Source organism: Procambarus clarkii, chromosome 93 (assembly GCF_040958095.1).
Source record: "Procambarus clarkii isolate CNS0578487 chromosome 93, FALCON_Pclarkii_2.0, whole genome shotgun sequence".
NCBI classification, from domain to species: Eukaryota; Metazoa; Arthropoda; class Malacostraca; order Decapoda; family Cambaridae; genus Procambarus; species Procambarus clarkii.
The window spans coordinates 11,436,681-11,455,733 of record NC_091242.1 but is presented as its reverse complement, the minus strand read 5'-3'; the positions used below and the strand labels follow the sequence as shown (position 1 = coordinate 11,455,733).

Genomic DNA, 19,053 nt, shown 5'->3' with positions numbered 1-19,053 from the left:
AGCATACTAAACCAATCGTTGAGCAACAAAATTTTGGTGTTAAACATGAAATTGGTGAAGTGTTTGAGGCTATTAACACTGCCGCAGATAAACTAGCTCCCCGAAGTGCTCAACTGTTGCCACCCTCTGATGCTGTAAATGTAGTTACAAGCTCTCAGCATCCTCCCACAAATTCTCAAAACTCTTGGTCGCAGAAGCGTACCCATGCTCGTAGCCCCCAGTCAAATTCGCCGCCTCATAAATTGCCGAAACGCCATACTCCACAACCATCCACTCCCTCATGTTGGCATTGTGGTAAGAGTAACCACCTTGCAAGGGACTGTTGGTCCGCCCCTAGATCATCACCTCCTAGACAATTCTCTCGGTCCCCGCGTCAATCAAATCATTCTAGGCTACCATATTGCAAATACCATAAACAAGTTGGTCACCACACTGCGGATTGTAGAGCTAGGCAAAGGACATCTCCACCTCGTAACTCCCATGGTCAGTCTTGGCGAGGCTCACAGCGTCCAAGACATTATCAGAACTCTCGTAATTACAACTCCCAGCCCAGTTATAATGCAACTACAAACTATAATGCTCAGTCACAGAATGCTGGAGCTCAGAATGTTCACTCCATGTCGTCGGGAAACCCCCAAGGCCATCCGCTAACCAATTCAAGCTAGCCAATCCTAGTGCCCTCCGTGCGTATTCAGTAGCTACCCAAAATAGATTTGGACACTTGACAGAGGAGGACACTGACTCTAGACCAGTTGTAGATGTTGACGGATCCACAGTAAATTTGACACAAACAAGACGCAGATATCCCAGACAACATAAGTCAAAAGTAGTAACTTGTCCAGTCTCAAGTGATGGTCCCCTTGTATCAGCCATTGTACATGGTAGAGTTTTAAAAGTTTTTCTTGACTCAGGTGCAAAAATTAATATTGTCAAGCCCTCAGCTCTTAGAGACATTGAAAGTAAGCACCCTACTACTTTAAAACAGTCACACATACCTTTTCTAAGTGGTATTTCAGGAAATAAAGTAAAAGTTCAGGGTGAAATTGACCTCCCACTCAAGTTCAATGATGTCACATTGTCTATAACATGTTTAGTTGTTGACATTATTCATTTTCCTGGATACATTCTCTTCGGTCTGTACACCATGATTGATGAAAATATTGCACTGTTTCCCCATCGTTGGAACATAAGTATCAAAGACCATGTCATACCCTTGTGTAGCATGTATCGACAGGGCCATGAATTCAACCTTCAATCAGATTACGTTAATTTTGTTGACACCCGCCTTGCTAGCGTAGGTTTGTCAGATCATTGCCGTGGTAGCATAGCCGAGAAAACAGGCACTCGATTGAAGCATAGTAGTTGTGCAGTTGTTAATTTAAGGAGAATGAGTATCGGGACTTTCTGGAAGGGGACGCCCTAACGGATTCTCGTTGTCTCGCTCGCCTGGCAGCTTCCATCTCTGAAGTCAGTGGTTCCATGGCTACTGACACTGTGCTACACCCTCATTCTCTCACCAGAATAAGAGTTAAGGTTCAGGGAGTGCCTGAGTTGTCGGATGTGATTGCGGAAAGTGAAACATGTAAAGTGAATGGTACATTTGTTGAACCCTCCTGGCACACAGTGCAGGATGGTACTGTCACATTATTTATCGCAAACACTAGTAATGCCGATATCCATCTCCAGTCTGGTACCCATGTTGTAGATTTTGTCCATTACTCGTTACCGGTGCGAGTTGTGGATGATGTCTCCATGGATCATACTGTTTGTACACTCACACCAGGAGAACAGGGATCTCAGCCAGAGGTGCAAGCGCAACATCTCAGTCCTACTGATTTTCCTGACTCTGTGGCTCAGCTTTTGGAAATTTTGAACAAGAATAGAGCTGTTGTTGCTCTACCAGGAGAAAAATTAGGTCTCACTCCTCTTATTACACATAAAATTCCCCTTGAACAAGGAACTACGCCTATTTATGTACCAGCTTACCGTCTTCCCCATTCTCAGAGAGCAGAAGCAGATAGACTTGTAGAGGAAATGTTACAGAGTGATGTAATTGAATCGAGTAATTCGCCATGGAACGCTCCATTGATTCTTGTACCAAAGCGAGATGGGACTTGGAGACCTGTAATCGATTATCACAAGCTTAACAGAGTAACAATACCTGATCGTTTCCCACTTCCAGTTCTAAATGATTTGTTGCAAAGTATTGGTAGAAACAAAGTATTCTCAACGTTAGATTTGTTGCAGGGATTCTGGCAAATCCCCCTTGATGAGGAAAGTAAACAATTGACAGCCTTTAGTACTCCCAATGGTCATTTTCATTTCAAAAGAATGCCATTTGGTTTGCGTAGTAGTCCAATAACCTTTTCACGGCTCATGACAAATCTATTTCGTAGATTGATAGGAAGTACTCTTCTAGTTTACCTTGATGATCTCATAATCATGTCGCAAAATGTTCAGACTCATTTCCAGAACCTTGAGAAAGTACTTGCAAAGCTCGCTGAAGCTAATTTAAAAATAAAACTTGCAAAATGTTTATTTTTAAAGCAAAAGATTAATTTCCTAGGTCATACAGTTACACCTTCAGGTATTACATTGAATGAATCAAAAATTATTGCTGCCCGTGATTTTCCAACACCTCGTACCGCAGAAGCCGTAAGACAGTTCACAGGTCTTGTAGGATTTTATCGTTCATTTATTGCTGGATTCTCTATTATAGCCGCTTCGCTTTACAAGTTGCAAAGAAAAGATGAACCCTTTGTTTGGGGAGAGGCCCAGGATCAGTCATTCAAAAAACTCAAAGCAGCCTTGATTTCGTCACCTGTCCTTAGGTACCCAGATTTTTCTAAACCTTTTACGTTGAGAGTGGCAAGCAGGATAATGAATTTGGAGGAAACTCTATAAATTTTTTATACCAGACCGGCAGAGAATTCAAAAGGAGCAGCATGGAGAGTGTATGGAACTGGATGCCAGATCCACTGGCATTCCAGAATTACAGATACAATTACCCACCGAAAGGGAACTACAACTACGACAGAAAACTGCCCTACAACAATCAGTACTGGTCAGAACAAACTCATTATGTCCACGATTAATGGACGTGCCGAAAAAGTCTCCCATTCAAACTATCACTAATAGAGTAACCTCATTCATCTTTGCCAACATACAAGGACTGAAAACAAGAACAAACAACAAAGTACAGTTCATAAATGGCCTCCTCACGGAGTCAAATGCAGTATTTGGAGCTTTCACAGAAACCCATGCAGGGGAATTGTTGGACAGTGAGATCTGGATTCCAGGATATAACCTATACAGGTGTGATAGGAAAATTAGGTCACATGGAGGAGTGGGTCTGTATATTAGGGAAGACCTTATATGCTCGGACCTCCTAAACGTTACAAATGAGGTGGTAGAGGTACTGGGATTAAAAATAGAGAAAATAAATTTAGTGATTATACTAATATACAAACCGCCAGATGCAACGGCTGAGGAATTCACAGAACAGATAAGCAAAATAGAGAATAGCCTTGATAATTTGGAGAACCCGATACCTGATATTATTTTCCTAGGTGACTTCAACTTGCCTAGTCTCAGGTGGAAAATAGCAAACAATAATATTATACCAGGAAATCTATCAGGACCTAACCAACCACAGATTAGAGAACTACTTAGATTCTGTGACAAATTTTCACTCAATCAGCAGATATCGGAGCCAACGAGAAATGAAAATATTCTAGATCTGGTCTTTACGAACAATGAAGACATTATCAGAGACATTACGATATCAGATACCACATACTCAGATCACAAACTCATTGAAGTGCAAACGACCATCAATACTCAGAATAGACCTAAAACGTTGATAAAGCGAGAGGGGCTATTCAGTAAATTCAATTTTAATAATAAAAGGATAGACTGGGAGATAATAAACAGGGAACTTACAAACATTCCATGGGGAACTGTTCTAAATAATACAAGTCCTACAGAAGGAATAGAAAAACTTACTTCAGAAGCGTATCAAGTCTGTCTGAAACATGTTCCTTTGAGGAAAGCCAGAAAGAGATCTAACGTAGAAAGAGAACGCAGACGACACTATAAACGCAGGAAAAAAATAACGGAACTGCTTATGCAGACACGAATTTCCCGTCAAAGAAGGAATAATTTAAATAGGGAGATTGAAGAAATCGAGCGGAAATTGAAACACTCATATGAAACTGAAGAAAGGCAGTTAGAACAGAAAGCAATTCAGGAAATAAAGAAAAATCCAAAATATTTTTTCTCATATGCGAAATCAAAAGCAAAACCCACTGCCAGTATTGGACCTATTCGTACAAGTGAAGGTTCATACACGGAGGATGACAAAGAAATTAGTGAAATCCTAAAAAAGCAGTATGAGGACATGTTTAGCACTCCAATAAACAACATGAAGGTGGAAGATCCAGACAATTTCTTTATGCGGGATATTCAAACCCCGGTAAATATAACTGATATAAACACGAGCGCACTAAATTTTGAAAAAGAAATTGAAAACATGCCCATACACTCGGCCCCAGGTCCAGACTCATGGAATTCAATATTTATAAAGAAATGCAAAGTGCCGGTAGCACAGGCACTCAGTATAGTGTGGAGGAAGAGCTTGGACACGGGGGAGATACCAGATGCACTTAAAGTAGCAGACATAGCCCCTCTACACAAGGGAGGGAGCAAAGCATTGGCAAAAAATTATAGACCAGTTGCACTAACATCGCACATCATAAAAGTATTTGAGAGAGTGATTAGGAGTCAGGTCACCAATTTCATGGAGACCAATGACCTTCATAACCCAGGCCAACATGGATTTCGAGTGGGAAGATCGTGCCTCTCACAGCTACTTGAGCACTACGACAAAGTCACTGAGGCATTAGAAGAGAAACAGAATGCTGATGTGATATACACGGACTTCGCAAAGGCCTTCGATAAATGTGACCATGGCGTGATAGCACACAAAATGAAGTCAATGGGAATAACCGGTAAAGTAGGACGCTGGATACTCAGTTTTCTGTCAAACAGGACTCAGCGAGTAACTGTCAACCATATAAAATCTAGTCCAAGTGCAGTGAAAAGCTCTGTACCTCAGGGTACAGTCCTTGCACCACTGCTTTTCCTTATTCTCATATCAGATATAGACAAAAATACAAGTCACAGCTTCGTATCATCCTTTGCAGATGACACAAAAATCAGTATGAAAATTACCTCGGCTGAGGACATTGAAAAACTTCAAGCTGATATTAATAAAGTTTTCGACTGGGCATCAGAAAATAACATGATGTTTAACAGTGATAAATTCCAGGTACTCAGGTACGGTAAAAATGAGGACCTTAAACATAATACAGAGTACAAAACACAATCAAATGTACCCATAGTAGGAAAACAGCATGTAAAGGATTTGGGAATAATAATGTCTGACGACCTAACGTTTAAGGAGCATAACCAAGCAAATATTGCGACAGCCAGAAAAATGATAGGATGGATTACGAGAACTTTCAAATCCAGGGATCCCATCACAATGGTTGTACTCTTCAAGGCACTTGTGTTGTCCCGTCTTGAGTACTGCTCAGTACTCACTTCCCCCTTCAAAGCAGGAGAGATTGCTGAAATAGAGGGAATACAGAGAACATATACGGCACGCATAGACGCAATAAAGCACCTAAATTATTGGGATCGTCTCAAAGCCCTCCAAATGTACTCACTAGAAAGAAGACGAGAGAGATATCAAATAATATACACCTGGAAGATACTGGAGGGCCAAGTACCAAATCTACACAGTAAAATAACAACGTACTGGAGTGAACGACATGGAAGAAAATGTAGAATAGAACCAATGAAGAGCAGAGGTGCCATAGGCACAATCAGAGAACACTGTATAAACATCAGAGGTCCGCGGTTGTTCAACGTCCTCCCAGCAAGCATAAGAAATATTGCCGGAACAACCGTGGACATTTTCAAGAGGAAACTAGATTTATTCCTCCAAGGAGTGCCGGACCAACCGGGCTGTGGTGGGTATGTGGGCCTGCGGGCCGCTCCAAGCAACAGCCTGGTGGACCAAACTCTCACAAGTCGAGCCTGGCCTCGGGCCGGGCTTGGGGAGTAGACGAACTCCCAGAACCCCATCAACCAGGTATCAACCAGGTTGGTTACAGATGCTAGTGACATAGGTCTAGGTGCTGCATTACTTCAAACAGAAGGTCACAGAGATCACGCAATAGCTTATGCTAGCCGTACTTTATCTAAAGAAGAGAAAAATTATAGTGCAACAGAACGAGAAGCCTTGGCAGTTGTCTGGGCACTTAAACATTTCAAGGATACAATTTATAATTACCCAGTTCATGTTCTTACAGATCACCAACCATTAATTCCCTTATTCAAAAATAAGAATCCAGTTGGAAAGTTTGCTAGATATTTGCTCACAATTCAAGAATTCAATCCCACATTTGGTTATATTCCAGGAAAGCAAAATGTTGTAGCCGATGCGTTTTCTCGACACGTAGCTGCGATTCAGTTAAATTACCCAGCATTAGATGCTACAGTAGTAGAAACGGAACAAAGACAAGACCCCATATGGGCACCCGTCAATAAATTTTTGACTAAGCAAGACACTCGCCCGATTCATAAACCGCCAGTACCATTGAAAGAACTAGTTATGTTGGACAATTTACTGTGTAGAGTAGTAAAGCTAGGGACAGCCCCGAGGAAATGTTGTCAGTTAGTTGTTCCAGCTGTCTTGGTACCAACTGTGTTAAAAATTATCCATGATGCTCCTGCAAGTGCACATCCAGGAAAGGATCGTACACTCCAACAAGGTCGATTGAAATATTTTTGGCCAAAAATGGCTAAGGAGATTGCTCATTATGTTGACAGATGTTTAACTTGTTTACAGCACAAGGGACATGTTTCAGGACCTAATCCAATTCAGGTGTACCCAGCAACTAAAGCTCCTTGGGAACGAATATCGATGGATTTATTGACAAATTTTGCGGAAACAGAGAAAAGGAACAAACCTTTGCTTGTAATGGTCGATAATTTTTCACGGTTTTGCGAACTAGTTACTATCCCGAACAAAACAGCAGAAACCATAGCCAGCGCATTCCATGACCAAATAATTTGTTTATATAGTATGCCTAAAGTAATCCTTTCAGATAATGGTCCAGAATTCAGTAATAGTATTCTAACTAGCTTGTGTGATTTATATAACATCAAAAAATGTAGCATCATGCCTTATCATCCGGCAAGTAATGGACTGTATACAATGTTCTCAAGGTGTTGTATACAATGTTCTCAAGGTGCTGTATACAATGTTCTCAAGGTGCCGTATACAATGTTCTCAAGGTGCTGTATACAATGTTCTCAAGGTGCCGTATACAATGTTCTCAAGGTGCTGTATACAATGTTCTCAAGGTGCCGTATACAATGTTCTCAAGGTGCTGTATACAATGTTCTCAAGGTGCCGTATACAAAGTTCTCAAGGTGCTGTATACAATGTTCTCAAGGTGTTGTATACAATGTTCTCAAGTGACTATATATAATGTTCTCAAGGTGCCGTATACAATGTTCTCAAGGTGTTGTACACAATGTTCTCAAGGTGCTGTATACAATGTTCTCAAGGTGCCGTATACAATGTTCTCAAGGTGCTCTATACAATGTTTTCAGGGTGTTGTATACAATGTTCTCAGGGTGTTGTATACAATGTTCTCAAGTGGCTATATATAATGTTCTCAAGGTGCTGTATACAATGTTTTCAGGGTGTTGTATACAATGTTCTCAAGGTGTTGTACACAATGTTCTCAAGGGGCTATACACAATGTTCTCAAAGTGCCGTATACAATGTTCTCAAGGGGCTATACACAATGTTCTCAAGGTGCCGTATACAATGTTATCAAGGGGCTATATACAATGTTCTCAAGGTGCCGTATACAATGTTCTCGAAGTGCTGTATACAATGTTCTCAAAGTGCTGTATACAATGTTCTCAAGGTGTTGTATACAATGTTCTCAAGGGGCAATATACAATGTTCTCAAAGGGCTATATACAATGTTCTCAAGATGTTGAGTACAATGTTCTCAAGGTGCAGTATGCATTGTTCTCAAGGCGCTGTAAACAATGTTTTCAAGGTGTTATATACAATGTTCTTAAGGTGCTGTATACAATGTTCTGAAAGTGCTATACAATGTTCTCAAGGTGCTGTATACAATGTTCTCGAGGTGCTGTATACAATGTTCACAAGGTGATGAGTAAAATGTTCTCAGGGTGCTGTATACAATGTTCTCAAGGTACTGCATACAATGTTCTCAAGGTACTGTTTTCAATGCTCTCAAGGTGTTGTATGCAATGTTCTCAGGGTGCTGTTCTATGTTCTCAAGGTGTTGTTTGCAATGTTCTCAAGGTGGTCTATACAATGTTCTCAAGGTTATGTATACAATGTTCTCAAGGTGCTGTATACAATGTTCTCAAGGTGTTGTATGCAATGTTTTCAAAGTGTTGTATACAATGTTCTCAAGGTGCTGTATACAATGTTCTCACGGAGCAGTATTCAATGTTCTCAAGGAGCTGTATACAATGTTCTTAAGGTACTCATTTAGTTGTACTCACCTAGTTGTGCTTGCGGGGGTTGAGCTTTGTTTCCTTGGTCCCGCCTCTTAACCGTCAAGCAACTGGTGTACAGGTTCCTGAGCCTACTGGGCTCTATCATATCTACATTTGAAACTCTGTATGGAGTCAGCCTCCACCACATCACGCATTTCATTTGTTAACTACTCTGACACAGAACAAATTCTTTCTAATGTCTCTGTGGCTCATTTGAGTACTAAATTTCCACCTGTGTCCCCTTGTTCGAGTCCCACCCGTGCTAAAGAGTTTTTCTTTGACCACCCTTTCAATTTCCCCTGAAAGTTTTGTACGTGGTTATCATGTCTTCCCTTACTCTTCTGTTTTACAGGGACGTGAGGTTCAGCTCCCTTAGCCTTTCCTCGTAGCTCATACCTCTCAGTTCCGTGACGAATCAGGTGGCATACCTCTGAATCTTCTCTAACTTTGTCTTGTATTTAACTAGGTAAGGACACCAGGCTGGAGCTGCATATGCCAGGATTAGTATGACATAAAGTGGTATACAAGGTCTTGAAAGATTTCTTACACAAGTTTCTAAAGGCAATTCATGTGTTGGTCAATCTAGCACACGCCGCTGATGATACCCTTTTGATGATAATCTTTTAACCATCTGGGGACTGGTTCGGTTTGATATCAACCCCCAGATCTTTCTCTCTATATGACTTGCAGGATTTCACCTCCCAGCGCCTGGTAGCAGGGTGGACAGCTCTTCGGATTCGTAGTCCTGAGGTTCCGGGTTCAATCCTTGGTGGAGGCAGAGACAAATGGGCAAAATGTTTCTTTCACCATGATGCCCTTGTTACCTAGCAGTAAATAGGTATATCTTGAGGTTATCTTGAGATTATTTCGAGGCTTTAGTGTCCCCGCGGCCCGGTCCTCGACCAGACCTCCACCCTCAGGAAGCAGCCCATGACAGCTGACTAACACCCAGGTACCTATTTTACTGCTAGCTAATAGGGGCATAGGGTGAAAGAAACTCTGCCCATTGTTTCTCGCCGGCGCCCGGGATCGAACCCGGGACCACAGGATCACAAGTCCAGCGTGCTGTCCGCTCAGCCGACCGGCTCCCTCACTGGTGTAAAGATTCCTGAGCCTACTGGGCTCTATCAAATTTACATTTGAAAATGAGTATGGAGTCTTGTTATGTTAATTGAGAACATAGGTACCTGGGAGTTAGACAGCTGCTACGGGCTGCTTTCTGGGGATGAGTAACAAAAAGGAGGCCTGGTCGAGGGCCGGGCTGCGGGAACACTAAGCCCCGAAATTGTCTCAAGATGACCTCAAGATGGTACCTTATGTTCAGCCTTCTGCTGCCTTCGCCAAATTTCATTACATTATTCTTTCCTGAGTTGAACTTTAGTAGCCATTTTCTAGACCATTCTTCCAGTTTGTCCAGGTCGTTCTGTAGTCTCTGTCTGTATTCATCTGTCTTTATTCTTCTCACAATTTTTGCATCATCAGCAAACATTGAGAAGAATGAGTTATACCCTCTAGAAGATCGTTTACGTTTATTAGAAACAGGATGGGTCCAAGTACAGAGCCCTGTGGAAAGCCGCTGGTGACATATCGCCACTCTGATGCCTCCCCCTCACAGTTACTTGCTGTTTCCTGTTTCTTAGATACTCCCTTATGCACTGGAGTATCTTACCTTTTACTCCTGCCTGTTGCTCCAGCTTTTGTAACAGCCTTTTGTGAGGTACTGTGTCAAAGGCTTTCTGACAGTCCTAGAAAATTGAATCTGCCCACCCTTCTCTTTCTTGCCTAATTTATGTTGCCTGGTGTTACGGTGCCCTCTCCTATTTCTTCCGTTTGCCGGCTTAAAGAGTCATATCAGCTCTCCCTACTGATTCTCTGAGGTTCAGGGAGTCTAATGATATATGTGGCGACCAGACCGGCTGCCAGTTAAGGGAAGGAAGTTATATTATAAGTTGTAAATAAAGGAAAATTGGCGCCCTGTTATAAAATGAAACAGTATCCCCTATGGCAGATATGACCTTTTGGAAGGGACACAAGCCGATCGCGGATTGGCCGACGTAGGTCGTGGGCGACAAATCAGGGCCCGCCATGACGTCACCGAGTGCCCCGGGCGGCGCCAACGTCAGAGTTGTTCTGACCTTGGAAGCGACAGGACGCGCCTCGGTCTGCTCTCAAGGATTGGAGGCTCTGCAAGCCTTGTTCAGTGGATTGAGCTGGCCATCGCAGCCCATCATAGTTATTGGAGACCCTGTGCTTCTGGGAAGCAAAAGAGGAACCAAGTTCATTGAGCAGAGAAGTGCCAAACTTGGAAAATAGTCGGCGACGACGCTGGGCGGCGCCGCTGGCTGGACGTTGAGGTCTGGAAGATGGGCGGGCAGGCCTAGCTGTGACTGGGGTCACATCCACTGAGAATCTTGGAAGGACGACACCGTGCCTAGGACAAGGAGCACCGCCTTGTGGGAGAGGCGAGTGTGGGGAAAAATAGTGATTAGCTCAGCGCCCATCGATGAACCAGGATTGGGGCAGCTGAATCTCAGGGATTGGAACGGCGACGACGCGAAGGCTTCACGACACCTGAGGACCTGTGGAACGTCCTGGATCGTCAAGGATCGACCCAAGGAAGCGTGGGAACCTCACACCATTGAGGAACAGGCGTCGTGAGCCAGGAATGTAAGGTAGATCATTTTCCCTCCCATTACCCCTTGTATGAGTAGGCTAGTTAGGCCACAATATTTACTTGTGTATGTGGCAGCAAGACTTTATTACTTTAATAGTAGAATAGGCTGCAAAGCAGCTTGTGTCCAGGACTGTCAGAGAGGACAGTGTGTATGGATGGCAGGACAGTGAAGAAGAGGTGCCGACGTGGTGAAGAGGCCCTCCTGTGAGAGTGTGAGACTCCTGTCTTCCTGCCCAGTTGAAGGAGTGTTGGAGGTCGTGGAAGAAGAGGCTGACGATCTCCAGACTCATTAGCCATATTCCATATTCATGTATTACTTGTGATTGTGTGTGTGTGTTCATGTAATTTGCATCAGTAAATCCACACATTTTATTACTGTGTTTGAGTGTGCCTCCATTTATGATATTTCTCTATGAGCATACATTTCTGGCTACAAACAATATATAATACACCCACTGAACTGCATTGCTGGGGTGCAGATATAATAACCCAGCTGGCGACCTTGCTAAGAATAAGATAGAGAGGACAGGCGGGAAAGGAGTTCCTGCAACCTTTTTTGTCTGGCAGGCAAGACTCAGGGAGGTTATGGTTATAGGTAAGCCTGAGTCTTCCTTCACTCCCCCACGGGTCTAGGCCGGAATTGTTAACAGCAATTTCCCCGTGTTCGACTGAAGGGCTTCCAGGGTGAATCAGTGGCACCCCTTTTGTGGTGGAAGCAAAGACCTGCGGAGGTGGGCATTGTTGGTCCTCTCTTGTGTGACCAAGGAGACTCCGGTGAATCCCGTTAGTCGGAGGGGCTGAGTATTTGGGTCTTTGAGCCCCTAGCAGCCGAGTGTTAGCAGAGCCCCGGACCGCCCACCCCCACGTGACAAGAGAACTGGCGACCTTGCCAGGATTCGAACCCCAGTAGCCAAGAACTGGGAACCTCGCCAGGAAGCGTGGATCAAGCTACAGTGTGGACCAAATTTCAAGACAAGTGTTGCCAGGGTACTAATACAGTGTGGCCAGTGAATTCGGTGGTACTGTTACTCAACCAGCTAAGGGACTGAAACGGTGAAATTAGTGCCTACTAACTTGTCTGTGCTGTCGTGAATGCTTGATGATATAGAGATGGAGGAAGACAAAGTAAAGAAATTTATTGATACAAGGGACGAGAGAATTTTGGAAGAGTGTACCAAGGCCCAGCTCCAACAAGTGGCAAACCACTTTGGGATCAGGTTGAGGACGACTAACGTAGCGGAGCGAAGGATAGAGATCATGGCACAGCTCACAGCTCGAGAGGAAGCGACGGGAGAGGAGCCATCTCAAGAGGAGCCGTCCCAAGGAGAGCCGTCGCAAGGTGAACCGTCCCGACTAGGGCCTCCCCAAGCGCCTACCAGTGTGGAGAGAATTCACAGTGAACATGGGAGCAGTGGAAGGTCCAGCTGTAGTAAGAGGAGCCTGCAACTGGAAATAATGAAGATGCAACTGGAAGCCCAGCTGCGACGAGAGGAGAGAGAAGCGCAAATGCAGCGTGAGGAACGTGCGGCTGAGCTGCAGCGAGAGGAACGTGCGGCTGAGCTGCAGCGAGAGGAGCGAGAAGCTCGGCTGCAGCGGGAAGAAGGAGAGAGACAACTGCGACTGGAGGAGATAAGGGCAAAGAAAGAAGTCGAATTGCGTCGCGTTGAACGTGGTCTGCCCTCACTACCTGCACGGCGGGATGACCTCAAGGTATGGGAACATGACTTACCTACGTTCGAACCACAAGAAGCTGAGGCGTTCTTCGAACACTTTGAACGGATAGCGACTCTGAAGGAGTGGCCGGAAGATGATTGGGCTGCTCTGGTCCAGGGCAGATTGACTGGTGAGGCCCGGGAAGCCTATAACATGCTGGACCTAGAGGAGTGTACTAGTTATGACGCGATTAAGAATGCGGTTCTCCACTCATTCCGGAGATGTACCGGAAGCGGTTCAGAGAGTGTACAAGAGCGTCGGGAAAGACTTACGCCGAGACCGCCAGGGATATGGAACGGAAATTCCTACGATAGTTGAAGGCGGAGGAAGCGGAGTCGGTGGATGATATCAAACGACTGATAGTGATGGAGAAGTTTATGTCAGTGCTCCATCCTGAGTTGCAAGTAAGGTTGAGAGAAGCAGGTATTAAGGACCTGAAGGCTGCAGCGGACCGAGCCAACATGCTGGAGGAGGCACTACATATCAAGGGGGAGGGGCCGCCCAGACACTCGCCTTACCCCAGGTCGGGAGGGAACCTTAGGAGTTCAGGAGGAGCGAGGACGGGTGGGGACTCTCCCAAGAGTAGTGTGCCCGATGAAGTAACGCGGTTCAAGAGCTCAAGGGACGTGGGGAGGAAGCCCCAACCTGTGAGCAGTGGACCTACCTCGGGAGCAAGTGCTACAGTCCCGGACACGACGACAGGGAGTCCAAGGAGGACCCAGGGGACGTCTGCAAGTGGTACCGCCAGAGTGACTGGCGAGTGGCCGCCCAGGGGAGGCAGCCGATGCTACAACTGTGGTGTGAGAGGACATTATGCCCGCGAGTGTGAGGAGCACCAAAGGAATGTAGGATTAATGTTGGAAGAGGAGAGGGTGTTTGTTCACACCCCATATTATAGTGGACCCAACGTGAATGGTTGGGAAATGAAGTTGGGTGAACATCCCTTCGTTTTCGAGGCCAACGTGAAGTTTGGAAAGTCAGACCCAGTGGAGGTGGCCGTTCTTCGAGATACGGGTGCTGACATAAGTATGGTAACCAGGAGTATTCTCCCCAAGGAATTTAATGATTCACCTGTGGGAGTGGTGAGGATACGCAGTGTGGGGGCGGAATATAGGTTTCCACTTCACGAAGTACAGCTGATTGCCGATTGCGGAGTCGAGAAAGCTATAGTAGCTGTAGCTCCTAAGTTACCCCTAGAGCATGTACAGATGGTGCTGGGTAATGACCTCGGAGGAGGCAGGATACAACCCGATTGGGCCAGGAGTGCCTATGTTGCAAGCAGCGGTACAACCCTGCCAGGTGAGGTATCGGTCGTTCCAGATGGTGGTGAGGAAGCCGACTTCGCCAGGGAAAACGTCGCCAGAGACGACGACAACGAGGGCGAGAGTGCAGAGAGGTCGTCGGAGGTTGTGGAAAACCCCGACGGGGGACCTCCGACTAAGCCTGATGATGCGTGTGGAGGAGTGGCGAGGAGCAGCTGTACAAACGCCTGGGGCGGTGAAGAGGCTGCAGACCGCACTCCCTCCATACAGAAACATGAATAAAGTAAGCTCAGTGGATGAGCGAACGGCAGTGAGGGGCAGAGTGGAGGAGCCAAGACGCAGTGCACCCTATGCCGGCCAGATGAATAGTGGTAGGTTCAAGATGAACCACCGTGGTGAGGTGAGCCACAGGGAGGTGGATGAGCCCAACCACGAACCGAAGAAGACGTCTGCAGGGAAGAGAATCTCATGGATGAGTGAAGATGTTCGTCGGGGACGAAGGAGCGAGTGGTATAGGAAGGGCAATACGAAGAAAGCAGGGAATAGGTACACCCAGGGTAGGCGCCAGCCTAACCAGAGGGGCATTGGGCCATCGCAAAAGCCTAGTGTGGAATAGAGGAAGCTGCTGGATGGAGTACAGGTTACAAGTGCCACTGTGAGGAGACAACGCACCTACGGGAGAAGAGGAACCGAGAAGAGAGAAGATTGGCGAAGAGGAGATCATGAGAGGAAACATGGAGTACCTGTAGGACGCAGTGGAAATGCCAGACTATCTCGGAGTGCACGACGCGGTGGAGGCGCCGCATGCACTGAATCTTACAGTGGTAACGAGCCGTGGGAGTACACTTGTAGCCACGGAGAGAGGATTTCTTGTAGGTGTTCAGGGAACACCCATCACACCCGGTACTATGCGAGGTGGAGATACAATGAGGCAAGTGACTGGCAAGGTGGTACGAGCCACGTCACCAACTGGAGGAGTGACACTTCAGGAACGGAGGGAGCAAGAGTATAGGTTGCCCTCTTGAGTGCTGCTCTTCCGATATGACTCTTATTTTAAGGGGAGGGGTATGTTACGGTGCCCTCTCCTATTTCTTCCGTTTGCCGGCTTAAAGAGTCATATCAGCTCTCCCTACTGATTCTTTGAGGTTCAGGGAGTCTAATGATATATGTGGCGACCAGACCGGCTGCCAGTTAAGGGAAGGAAGTTATATTATAAGTTGTAAATAAAGGAAAATTGGCGCCCTGTTATAAAATGAAACAGTATCCCCTACGGCAGATATGACCTTTTGGAAGGGACACAAGCCGATCGCGGATTGGCCGACGTAGGTCGCGGGCGACAAATCAGGGGCCGCCATGACGTCACCGAGTGCCCCGGGCGGCGCCAACGTCAGAGTTGTTCTGACCTTGGAAGCGACAGGACGCGCCTCGGTCTGCTCTCAAGGATTGGAGGCTCTGCAAGTCTTGTTCAGTGGATTGAGCTGGCCATCGCAGCCCATCATAGTTATTGGAGACCCTGCGCTTCTGGGAAGCAAAAGAGGAACCAAGTTCATTGAGCAGAGAAGTGCCAAACTTGGAAAATAGTCGGCGACGACGCTGGGCGGCGCCGCTGGCTGGACGTTGAGGTCTGGAAGATGGGCGGGCAGGCCTAGCTGTGACTGGGGTCACATCCACTGTGAATCTTGGAAGGACGACACCGTGCCTAGGACAAGGAGCACCGCCTTGTGGGAGAGGCGAGTGTGGGGAAAAATAGTGATTAGCTCAGCGCCCATCGATGAACCAGGATTGGGGCAGCTGAATTTCAGGGATTGGAACGGCGACGACGCGAAGGCTTCACGACACCTGAGGACCTGTGGAACGTCCTGGATCGTCAAGGATCGACCCAAGGAAGCGTGGGAACCTCACACCATCGAGGGACAGGCGTCGTGAGCCAGGAATGTAAGGTAGATCATTTTCCCTCCTATTACCCCTTGTATGAGTAGGCTAGTTAGGCCACAATATTTACTTGTGTATGTGGCAGCAAGACTTTATTACTTTAATAGTAGAATAGGCTGCAAAGCAGCTTGTGTCCAGGACTGTCAGAGAGGACAGTGTGTATGGATGGCGGGACAGTGAAGAAGAGGTGCCGACGTGGTGAAGAGGCCCTCCTGTGAGAGTGTGAGACTCCTGTCTTCCTGCCCAGTTGAAGGAGTGTTGGAGGTCGTGGAAGAAGAGGCTGACGATCTCCAGACTCATTATCCATATTCCATATTCATGTATTACTTGTGATTGTGTGTGTGTGTTCATGTAATTTGCATCAGTAAATCCACACATTTTATTACTGTGTTTGAGTGTGCCTCCATTTATGATATTTCTCTATGAGCATACATTTCTGGCTACAAACAATATATAATACACCCACTGAACTGCATTGCTGGGGTGCAGATATAATAACCCAGCTGGCGACCTTGCTAAGAGGAAGATAGAGAAGACAGGCGGGAAAGGAGTTCCTGCAACCTTTTTTGTCTGGCAGGCAAGACTCAGGGAGGTTATGGTTATAGGTAAGCCTGAGTCTTCCTTCACTCCCCCACGGGTCTAGGCCGGAATTGTTAACAGCAATTTCCCCGTGTTCGACTGAAGGGCTTCCAGGGTGAATCAGTGGCACCCCTTTTGTGGTGGAAGCAAAGACCTGCGGAGGTGGGCATTGTTGGTCCTCTCTTGTGTGACCAAGGAGACTCCGGTGAATCCCGGGAGTCGGAGGGGCTGAGTATTTGGGTCTTTGAGCCCCTAGCAGCCGAGTGTTAGCAGAGCCCCGGACCGCCCACCCCCACGTGACACTGGTCATAGAATTTTATTAAACCTGTGAGGCACGATTTGCCATTTCTGAACCCATGCTGATGGTGTTACAAAGCTATTTCCCTCCAGATGCTCTACGAGTCTTTTCCTTACGATCTTCTCCATCACCTTGCATGGTATTCAAGTTAGGGAAACTGGCCTGTAGTTCAGTGCCTCTTGCTTTTCACCTTTCTTTTATATTGGGACTACGTTAGCTGTCTTCAAACTTTCTGGTAAGTTTCCTATTTCCAGTGACCTGTTATACACCATAGAGAATGGCACTCTTAGTGCTTCTGCACCTTCCTTTAGTATCCATGGTGAGATTCTGTCAGGCCCAACAGCCTTTGTCACATTCAGCTCCAGCAGACACCTTTTGACCTCATCACTGGTGAGGTCAAATTCCTCCAAGGCTGCTTGGTTTGTCGACTCCTCATTTAGTGCAGGGGCTTCTCCTTGTTTTGTTGTGAAGACCTCCTGGAATCTCGTGTTGAGTTCTTCACACACCTCCTTGTCATTCTCTGTGTATATGTTCTACCCGTTTCTCAGTTTCGTCACTTGTTCCTTCACTGCTGTTTTCCTCCTGATGTAGATGTGGAGCAGTTTTGGTTGAGTCTTGGCTTTACTCGCGATGTCATTTTCATTCTGTCTCTCTGCTTCTCTCCTCACTCTGAGGTACTCATTTCTTGCCCTCTGGTATCTCTTTCTGTTCTCTGGTGTTCTGTTATTCCTGTAGTTTCTCCATGTTCTTTTATTCCTGTAGTTTCTCCATGTTCTTGTTCTCAATTGCTTCGCTACATTTACATTTCTGATTGAACCATGGATTCATCTGTTGCTTTTCGTTTTTCTTCTTTTGGGCCGGGATAAACCTGTCTGCAGCTTCCTGACACTTCTGGGTGACTTAGTCCATCATTTCTTGTACAGTCTTCTCTTTGAGTTCTATTTCCCATAGTATTCCCATTAGAAAATTCCTCATCTCGTCCTATTTTCCTCTTTGGTAATGTAGTCTTTTCCCTTCCAATCCCAACCTTGTATAGGTTATCCCTACCTCTACCATATATTAAAATGTCAATTGACTGTGGTCACTCATTCCCATGGGGGCTTAAATTTTGACTTCTTTTATTTCTGACTCATTCAAGGTGAATATCAGGTTGAGTCTAGGTCTTGTGGGTCCCTGGCATGTTGGTTCAGAAAGTTCCTAGTTGCCACTTCCACGAGTTTAGCTCTCCATGTATCTGCACCTCCATGTGGGTCCCCATAATGTTCTCATGGTGCTGTATGTAATGTTCTCAAGGTGCTGTATACGATGTTCTCAAAGAGCTATATACCGTGTTCTCCTGGTGCTGTATGTAATGTTCTCAAGGTGTTGTATTCGATGTTCTCAAGGAGCTGTATACAGTATTTTCAAGAGTGCTCTATTCAATGTTCTCAAGGTGGTATATAACATTTTCTGAAAGTGTTCATGAAAATGACGTGTGGCACCTGCTTCAAGGGGATCTCAACGATGTGGGTGCCAGTCCGAGAGGGATTAAACTTAACTCGAGCAACCATTGAGTCTATAATATGGCATTATATGTGTATAACCACAGGGCGGGAATGGTCACCCTAGTAGACATCAAATATTTAGACGGGAGAAGGTAGACGGCGTTGTAGTAGCTATCAAAGATTTAGTCACCCCCAGGTGAGGAGGTCGACACTGACAAGGGAGAGGCTGAGGGAGTGAGAGAATCAGTAGGGGAAGCCAAAGGCAACACCTGGACTTTGTTTATCACAACTGGAGACATGGAACCCGATCCTATACCACAGTCAGGCTCGGGGAGGCCCTGGTCGCCCACCTCCACAAGCCAGAGAAGAAGGGATGTGTTGGAATGAAGACTTAACAGTATCAGAAACTGGACACTTAGTCCCACGCCCCCACCCACCCTCTTTGGGTACAACCCCACACACAGCCCAACAAGGGCAGGCATAACCATATGA

At 45.9% G+C, this 19,053-nt stretch overlaps 2 protein-coding genes across 2 annotated transcripts in view; one reads left to right on the top strand and one right to left on the bottom strand.

Moving 5' to 3' along the window:
* Positions 1-19,053, bottom strand: part of LOC123747816 (venom protease) — a 469,133-nt gene that overhangs the window by 265,011 nt on the left and 185,069 nt on the right. The gene's annotated exons all lie outside the window — the stretch shown is intronic.
* Positions 1-19,053, top strand: part of LOC123750386 (sphingomyelin phosphodiesterase) — a 114,807-nt gene that overhangs the window by 78,992 nt on the left and 16,762 nt on the right. The window lies entirely within an intron of this gene.